Here is a 10,017-nt window from a genome sequence, read left to right as displayed (position 1 = left end):
TGTTATGTGTGAAATCCTATCTGTAACAGTGCTGTACACCACAGTGCCTAAAGGGGGAAGGTCCCTGCCACAGAGGTTCAGGGAGTGGGGGGGGTGAACTGGGGAAATCAGTGAAGAGAAGTGGATACTGGCGAAGGGATTGGAATGCTGTGCACCTGAACCCAGTCAGGAATAACATGGTAAATCACAGACGCTTAATTCTTTTTCAAAAGTATTTTAAAATTTTGTCTTAAGTGAAGGCTGTATATTCAATGAAAACATCTCAAAGTAGAACAAATGGATTGATTCTGGGTATACATATCTGCATTCCATACCTACCTACATTTTAGTCAAATAAAGTGTCCATTCCTAAGACATTTGGGTTTCATTTCTTAGTTATTTCAGCACATTTCAAGCCCTACTGTAATGAAAGTATCAGTTTCCAGCTGTCCCACTCCAGATTCAAGCCCAGGGTTTATCTGATCTCTCATCTTTTCTATATGAATACAAGTATACAAATTTTTTTGGTTTATTTATGCTTTGGGGGCCACACCTGGTGGTGCTCTGAGATTACTGCTGGCTCTGCACTCTGAAACTACTTCTGGTGGACTCAGGGGACTATATGGGATGCCAGGGATTGCGCTGTAGGTCATGTGCAAGGCCTGCACCCTACCCGCTGTACTAGCGCTCTGGCCCCACAAGTATACAAATCTTGAATTCCTCAAAACACAAGTACGGGTTGACCTACTGTTAGCTTGATCTTTGGTGCCACCTATAGATCAAGATGTATTTCACACTCTTGCTGCAGGAAAAATTGGAAATTCAAAAAAAATGTATTACTGTATTAGTAATTGAACTGGAGCGATAGCACAGGGGTAAGGCAATTGCCTTGCATGCGGCCGATCCGGGTTCAATTCCTCTGTCCCTCTCAGAGAGCTCGGCAAGCTACCAAGAGTATCTCGCCTGCACGGCAGAGCCTAGCAAGCTACCCATGGTGTATTGGATATGCCAAAAACAGTAACAAGTCTCTCAATGGAGACGTTACTGGTGCCCGCTCAAGCAAATTGATGAACAACAGGACTACAGTGCTGTGACAGTGCAGTGCTACATATTAGTAATTATGAGAATGGAGACTCCCATGCCATGGTTTGTGTATTTTATAAGACAAAAAGGAACATTGAAAATGGAGGCTATTGGCATGCTAGGAGTGGGCATGGTGTGACGCTTACAACTGAGGAGCACTGCTGAGATATATTAGCCAACGTTAGCTTTATAAAACAAATCTATATTTTCCAGATGCTCAGACCTCCCATATACTTCATCTTCCAGTTACCATTCCTATTATACAGGCATTAGATTTAATTTTCCTCACGGAAGAGACCAATCAGTCTTAGAATCAGAATTCACAGTGAAGCTACCCCAACTGGATAGAGTTCAGTGGATTCCCACTTATAAGTGACTGAATCCTTTTACTGAGCTGATTCTTGGGGGGGGGGGAATTTCACCACGAATAGTGTTGCTTTGGCATCTGTTCTCACTCGCCAGTGACCACAGCCATTGGCTCTGCAGCCTACAAAGTTGACGTTGCTATCTCTGGAGTTCGGAACTGAATCCTGCCTTTGATGGCCTCACCTGAGAGAGCTGACAACAGCCTTGTCTAGAATTACTAACAGGTGGCCACCCTCTTTGGCTGAGCTAGGACCACAGAGTGGATTCCAGGGACATTTCAAGCTGCCCTTCAGAGCACAGAGCATAGAGATGCCTGGCAAGAGAGTAACCAGACCCAGGTCACTCTCACTGTGGCTGGTGGGCTGCTCCGGATGGCGTCTGAGTGTCCCGAACAAATCACACAGGGCAAGACTCTCCGACCCACGATTCTCACCATGTGCTGCTAGTCATTCTCCCTGGAACCTTCTTTGCCAGTTTGTGTTGCCCAGTTCTCTATTTTGGCATGTTCTGGTGCTCCTGGTGCATGTGGTTGACCACCTTCATCGGAAAGCTGGAGACGTGGCGCCTGGAGAGAGAATCCTCTCAGGGCCCTGGCTGTGCGTGTGTGTGGTGACTGCACTGCAGCAGGAGCTATGTTTAGGGCACTTTTGGGGATGGTCAGCATGCCACAGCGGGGCTATGCCCAGGAGGGGAGCTCAGTCTGGGCCTGGGACGGCACAGTGCAGACACTCGGAGGTGTGCGGTGAAGGAGAGCACCTTGAGTTTTCCTTCATGGTGAGCAGTGACATCACTGTCACGTCACTCACTGTCATCCCGTTGTTCATCGATTTCCTCAAGCAGGCACTAGTAACGTCTCCATTGTGAGACTTGTTACTGTTTTTGACATATCAAATACGCCACGGGTAGCTTGCCAGTCTCTGCCATGCAGGCAAGATACTCTCAGTAGCTTGCTGGGCTCTCCAAGAGGGGCGGACGAATGGAACCCGGGTCAGCTGTGTGCAAGACAAACACCCTACCTGCTGTGCTATCACTGGAGCGATAGAGCTAACGTCACAGAACTTGCAATTAAAGGCTTTCCCACAAGGCACAATCATGTGACTTTTCAAGACCAGCTGACTGTGAACATAAAGCTTCAGAGCTGGCACTGGAGGGCGTGTTCACAGAAAGGGGGAGGATGAGCTGGCTAGAGACACCGTAGGGGCAGGTGAGCAGCGCTGGCATCTGCAGGGTCCCTCAAGTGGTTCTTGAGGCTATTGTCTACTTAGTCCCACGGTGACACTTGTGAGGCTCCACACTGTTATGACAGCCCACTTTTGTGGTTGGGTTGTCTTTCTGGCTGAAGCTCTTGTCAGGAAAGTCATACTCGTGTAGTTTGTCCCTTGTGTGGCTTCTCCAGGTGGTAGTCCAGATCTTTCATGCCATGAACAATTTTTACTTCCCTTTGCTTGTTTGAGGCTATCCCAGGGGCTACTCTGGGCAATGCTCAGGGGACTATGCAGTGCTGAGATCTAAATGTGGGTCTCACACCTGCAAAGCGTACGCTCTTTGAGCCAGCTCCCAGGAACATTCCTGAAGCAGCCACCTATAAAGCAACAGTTGAATGTCCTCTCTCTGAGCATCACTGTTTATTCCATTGACTCTTTATCATGGCAGGGGTTTTCTGAGTGTCAGGATTCCTGGCACTGTTCATGGAGAAACACTGTTTATCGTAGTCTATAAGAAACTCTTTCCAATTAGTTCCAGCACACAAAATGTCCCCATTGTGGGTGGCAGTGCAGAAATCACATAGAAAATATGAGGTTGTCAGTCACTGTCACTGTCACCTCGTTGCTCATCGATTTGCTGGAGCGGGCACCAGTAACGTCTCTCATTGTGAGACTTATTGCTACTTTTTTTGGCTTATCGAATACACCACGGGTAGGTTGTCAGTAATTCTTATTTTTATTTTTTCTCATTTGGGGGCCATATCTGGCAGTGCTCAGGGGTTACTCCTGGCTCTGCACTTAATCATTATTCCTGACAGTGCTCAGGGGACCATATGGGATACCAGAGATCAAACCTGGGTCACTGCATGCAAGGCAAACACTCCACTCACTGTGCTATATAGTTCCAGCCCCTCAATAATTCTAAGTATGTGAATTTTTTTTCTTTTTGGGTCACACCCAGCGGTGCTCAGGGGTTGCTCCTGGCTCTGCACTCAGGAATTACTTCTGGCAGTGCTTGAGGGACCTTAAGGGATGCTGGGAATTGAACCTGGGTTGGCTGCATGCATGGCAAACATCCTACCTGCTGTACTATCACTCTGGCCCTTTGAAATTCTTTTTAATATTTGAATAAGTTTATCTAACTTTTCTCTTCTGAGGATAAATAATACAGGAGTTAAGGCACTTACCTTGCATGAGACCCATCTCTGTACAGTCTCTGGAAACTCACATGTTCCTCTGAGCACAACTAGGAATAATCCCTGAGCACCACTGAATGTGGCCTCCCCTCAAGTAACAACAAACAAGGATTGAGTGAAAAATGACAGGTTGAAGACAGATTACATCAATTTCCTGACAGAAGTGATGAACTTCTCTGCTGAGTGTCAATCATACTAGAATATCTTCAGCAGTGAACATCGCCAACAGAAAATACAAACATTGCTCCACTGTCCTTGTGCAAATACCTGTCAGGGCCTCGGCCTGTGAATGTCTCACTCATCTGCCACCACAGTCACCGAGGTATTGACTTAACCTTTCTGGGCTTCACTAACTGCAAGTGCCACAGACAATAAGCACAAATTGAAGAGTGCTCAGTCAACCAGAAAACCACAATTTCAACTCAGCATCAGGGGACCCAGCTGTGCCCTTTCTCATCAGGGATAGACTTTGCAGAATCTGTTACAATATGGAAAGAAAAACTTGACATTGAGACTATCAAAAAAAGATAAACAAAGAAAGAAATGTTAGCAGCAAGAAGAGAGACGGAGTAGACGGAGTAAGATATGGGTAGAAGAGTACAGCTGATAATAACTTGGCTACCCAAGTGTCAAAAAGTGATAACACTGGGGAGAAATGTGCCCAGGCTGTCCCCATCTTTCAGGCAAAAGTATCAGTCATCAACCAAACTTCAGCACGAGGAGGCGCTGATAGCAGCTAAGGAGAATTTTTCCGTCTGTGCTCAGGGCTCTCAGCTTCACCAGCTCCCAGCCTCCTTGGGAGCTCATATGTCAGAGTTACTGAAGTCCAGTGACCAGAACTGGGCCTTTGTCCTTCCCTCTCCCTGGGGGCCCTTCCTCTGACTTCCTTCTCAACAGTAGTTGGCAGCCCTGAGCTTCCCTTTCAGGCGCTAACCTCCAGGGCTGACACGTCAAGCCTGAAACACAACTCCAAGCTGGGGAACAACTGCAAACATCTTTTAATATGGAAGAAAAGAAGGGCATTAAAGCAGCAAGTGCGCACTTACCTAAGAAAATGTGTTTTGCCAAGAGGTGGCCAAACACCTGCCCAGCCAAAGCTCTCGCAGCAGCACCCACACCCGACCACTACAGCCATGCCAAGGACTCAACTCCACCGCTTCAGGAATATTCTTTGCAGAGATGCCAATCTGTGAATAAATCCAGGTACACGGTGCCCAGACTCAGAATTCTGGTGTCTTATTCGGAGCTGGGTTAGTTAGCCTTTCCCTCCCAAAGCCCGGGCAGCCACGCCCAGCTCCCACAGTTCCTACCCTGTCAATTCACTGGCCCAGACCCTAGATCCTGCAGTCTCCAGACCACATACACGAGTGAGCAACACCTCCCAAAGCAACAAACAGCTTAATAAATTCTTAGACAAGAACTTAACAATCTTGTGATCAGATACAATAATTTTCACATGATTTGATTTTCTATATCTATTGATTTTTATAGTACAGCTTTGTTATCTAATAATTCTAATTCTTGTATTAACAGTTGTGTGGGGTTTCTATATTAAAATTTAAAAAATTTTAAACATTTTTTGCCTTTAGAATTTTGTTGCTGTTTGGGACCACACCTGGTGATGCTCAGGGCTTACTTCTGGTTCTGTACTCAGGGATCACTCCAGGCAATGCTCAGGTGACCATACGTGGTGCCAGGGATCAAAGTTGGGTTGGTCACCAGCAAGGCAAGCACCCTACCTATTTTACCTATTTTACTATCACTCTGGCCTTTGTTTTACAAATTTTTAATGTACCTTTACTCAACTCATGGGTTGGAGGGATAATACAGGAGGTTAGGCATTTGCCTTGCATGTGGCCAACTCAGGTTTGATCCTGGAACCACATGTGGTTCCCCAAGCACGGCCAGGACTGATCTATGAGCACAGAGCTAGGAGTAAGCCTTAAGCATCCCTGTGGCCCAACTCCCCTCCCCAAAGTGCCTTTTAACTTAGTCATGAAGAACAATGATAATTAGATTATATTCAAGGAATTTATTTCAGTGCCAGATCATGGAATATATGGCCAGGAGGTAGACAGTTCTTTAAAAATTAAGTACATATTTCTCAGTCATCCTTTCATTTCTCTTTTTGCTTTAGGCACTGTGATTTACAGAGTTGTTGACAATGGAGTTTCAGGAGAGTTCAGGAATACTGTGCTCAGGACAACACACAATACTCTTTTTGTTGTCATTGTTTTTTCTGGGGGGTAAGGGCAGGGGAACACCTGGAGGTAGCCAGGACTTACTCTAGTTCTGTGCAGGGATCACTCCTGGTGGGGCTCTAGGGACTCAGCCCCTCACCCACAGCACCATCTCTCCATCCCTCAGTAACTCAGTGTTCTTCTCTAGTTTCACCACCAGTGTCTGCATCTGTCTACCGGTGACCTCAGGTTCCACCCAACCTGGCTCCTTGACAACATGTTAAAAACATTTTTTATGAAGGTGCCATAATTTACAAAGTTATTCATTGTTATACATACATATTCATCATTGTCACTGTCACTGTCATCCTGTTGCTCATCAATTTGCTCGAGCAGGCACCAGTAACATCTCCATTGCTAGACTGGTTGTTATTGTTTTTGGCATATCGAATATGCCATGATAGCTTGCCAGGCTCTGCCGTGCTGGCGAGATACTCTCGGGAGCTTGCTGGGCTCTCTGAGAGGGGCGGAGGAATCAAATTCGGGTTGGCCGTGTGCAAGGCAAATGCCCTACCCGCTGTGCTATCTCGCTCCAACCCATACATATTCATATATATACATATATATACATATATATGTTTTTGCACTGTGGCTTACAATTCTATTGTTGTAACAGCAGATTTTGTACATGACTCTTGACCACCTTTCAGCACCCCCTCCTCCAGGCTGAACTCTTCTGATGCTGGTGAGCCCCCAACTTATGTGGAGAGGAGAGACAGTCACTCTCCCCCGATCCACGTCTACCACCCCGGAACCCGCTGGGAAGGCTAGGACTGACAGAGTCTGTGATAAGACCCTGTGCGGCCTGAACCTCAAGTCCTGCCAGTCCCATTGGGGAGTCATCAAGCCACATCTGACGTCCACTTGTTTTGCCCAGAGCGAGAGTTAATCCCCACCACCCGATTTCTCGGGGAACTGGGGACTCGGGCTGGAGCAAGGAATTGCGCTTTGCAAACCAGTTCTAGGCCTTACCCAGGCCTTTCGGATTCTTGTCTTTCTCACAGGAAAGAATTTCAGGAGACGAGCAGTGAAGTAAAACAGATTTTATTTGGAGGGTTTTGAGGAAGGGGAAGGATGGAGAGAGAAAGAGAGAAACACCCACAAGAGAGAAGAAAGACTTCTCCAAAGACGGAGAGAGCCCCTACACACATGCCAGCATTAGGTATGAAAGTACGCGTTTCCAGAAGGGATATATGGGTGACACATATGTTCAGGCACCATGTGTGCTTGGCCATGACACATGGACACAAGCAGCACATGGACTCAGCATATGCGTGCATACTTCCGTTGTTCGAGTTGGCTTTTGTAGTATTTTTTCCCCCAAGCTGCCCTTCCCCTTTCTACCTAGGTAATAATTCGCTGCTAGGGTGATTGCCACTGCGGTAGAGTCTCGGGTGGTTATGGTCTTCAAAATTCCTTCCTTTCTGCAGCTTCTCTTGGAGGCGGGTGCAGCCTTCTCTGGACTGTGCCGGTGCCAGGCAGGTCTTACCAGACCTCAGTTCCTGCCCCACAAAGTGGATTCTGACAGTCTCAGGGCTAGCTGGTTTTACTACTGCCCAGCAATTCCACTGCCAGGGGTGCCTACCCTACCTACCTGCCTGCCTCACCTCCTCAACCTTAGATGTTGCCCCTGTTCTATCCCTCAGCCCCCTCAAGTGGCATGTTTCCGACTGAATACCGGTTCTCATTTTTGGTTTCAATGTTTTGGGGTATTCATTTCACCACCATTATGTTTCTTCATATCCCGCATATAAGAGAGATCATTCTGTGACTAAATTCACTCGGCAGGATACTCTCCCTGAGCACAGAGTTAGGAGTAAGCCCTAAGCACTGCTGGGTAGAGTCCAAAATAACAGAAGAAGAAAAAAGGCGAGTGCATACTAAAACTTTCACTAGCTTCATATTCAGCTTATTTTATTCTATGGAACCTGCTGATTCTTTACTAATTAACTTCAAGTCTTATCCTTCGGAACCTCTTTCTGAAGAGTGTGGAAACTCTTTCTGAAAATTAAAAAAGAAAGTTATTCTGCGGCTGGAGAGCTAGCACAATGTGCCTTACCCTGGTTAGATTCCTGGCGCCACAGAGTTCCCCAAAAGTGACTCAGGCAATCCCTGGCCTGCCCACAGTGGCCCCAAGCCCCCTGAGCTCTGCTCATTAGCACTCAAAGCATATGTTATCCTGACCTTAAATGAAAAAAAAATTTTAAAGAATCAAACGCTATACTTTTATTACTCTTGGTAAACTTCAGTTCTGATTTTATTAAATTAAGTTAAAAATATATGCATCTCAGGGCTGGAGCAATAGCACAGCGGGTAGGGTGTTTGCCTTGCACGCAACCGACCCGGGTTCGATTCCCAGCATCCCATATGGTCCCCTGCCAGATGTAATTCCTGAGTGCAGAGCCAAGAGTAATCCCTGTGCATCGCTGGATGTGAGCCAAAAAGCAATATATATATATATATATATATATATATATATATACATATATGTGTGTATATATATATTATATATATATAATATATATATAATATTAGATCAGAACCTTCCACATAATACAGCTATATATATATATATAGCTGGAGCAATAGTGCAGTGGGTAGGGCATTCGCCTTGCACGCAGACCTGGGTTCAATTCCTCTGCCCCTATCAGAGAGCCCGGCAAGCTACCAAGAGTATCTCGCCCACACGGCAGAGCCTGGCAAGCTACCTCTGGCATATTCATGTGCCAAAAACAATAACAAGTCTCACAATGGAGATGTTACTGGTGCCCGCTCGAGCAAATCAATGAGCAACATGATGACAATGATGATACAATGATACTATATATATGTGTGTGTGTGTATATATATATATATTTTTTTTTCTTTTTGTGCTGCACCTGGCTGGGCTCAGGGCTTACTCCTGGTACTGTGCTCGGGGATCACTTCTGGCAGGGCTCTGGAGACCATATAGGGCTCTGATGATTGAACCTGAGTCAGCCACGTGCAAGGCATGCACCCTACAAACAGTTTGATCCCTCTAGCTCCTGAGTGGGGAGTTTTTTTTCCACAGTTTTCTATTTCACCCATGTTACTCTGATAACATCTGAAGAGTTGTTGGTATAAATCATTCAATATGTTTGTTAAATGAACAAAAGAATGAATAACATCTGATGAATGAGACATCTGTTTTGATTTTCTAATTCTTTATGCTTGGCATATTCAAATTATCCCTACCTTCCTTCCAAAGTAATTTATTCCAACCACAAAACCTTAGTTGACAAACATAACTTTATTAGGGTAAATGCTCCCTTTACGGGGTTGGAGAGAGAGAATACGGTGAATTAGGGGTTTGCCTTGCAAGCAGCCTACCAATATTTGATCCCTGGCACCCCAGGAGTAATCCCTAAGTGTAGAGGAAGGAGTAAGCCCTGAGCACCGCCAGTTATGGCCACAGCTGGGGTGTGTGTGAGGGGGAGCCTTAACCGTGCATCTCCTTGAACATATCATTCCCTTTCCTCCTTTCTCAAGCACACGGGGAGGTTTCACAAAGACACTAGGGCAATGAGAATTTTTTCACTTTTTTGTCGATTCAAGGTTTGTTGGGGTTTTTGACAATAGTAAATTCAAGTTTCTCATTTCATGATTCATTCCTCATAATGCTATGAGTAAAGAAATAGCTTCCTTAGAAGGAAAGGCAAAAAGTTTTCCATTAGATCAGAACCTTCCACATAATACAAGAGAACTTAGAGGAATTTTTAAGCTCACAGAAAGGGCATTCTGTGTCAGGAGATGCTCATTCAACTGTGCCTGGTGAGCTGGTAGGGAATAAAGACACCTTTGATTCAACAACAGACAGCCAAGGGCTGAGCACTAAAAGTCAAACAAAAAAAACTACTGTGTAGACAGAGTCTCCACCTTCACTTCAACAAGCCAAAAATGGAACCAGGGGCTGGAGCGATGGCACAG

Source organism: Sorex araneus, chromosome 2 (genome assembly GCF_027595985.1).
Source record: "Sorex araneus isolate mSorAra2 chromosome 2, mSorAra2.pri, whole genome shotgun sequence".
In the NCBI taxonomy this organism is placed as follows: Eukaryota; Metazoa; Chordata; class Mammalia; order Eulipotyphla; family Soricidae; genus Sorex; species Sorex araneus.
The sequence above is the reverse complement of the archived record's forward strand: the minus strand, read 5'-3'. Positions refer to the sequence as shown.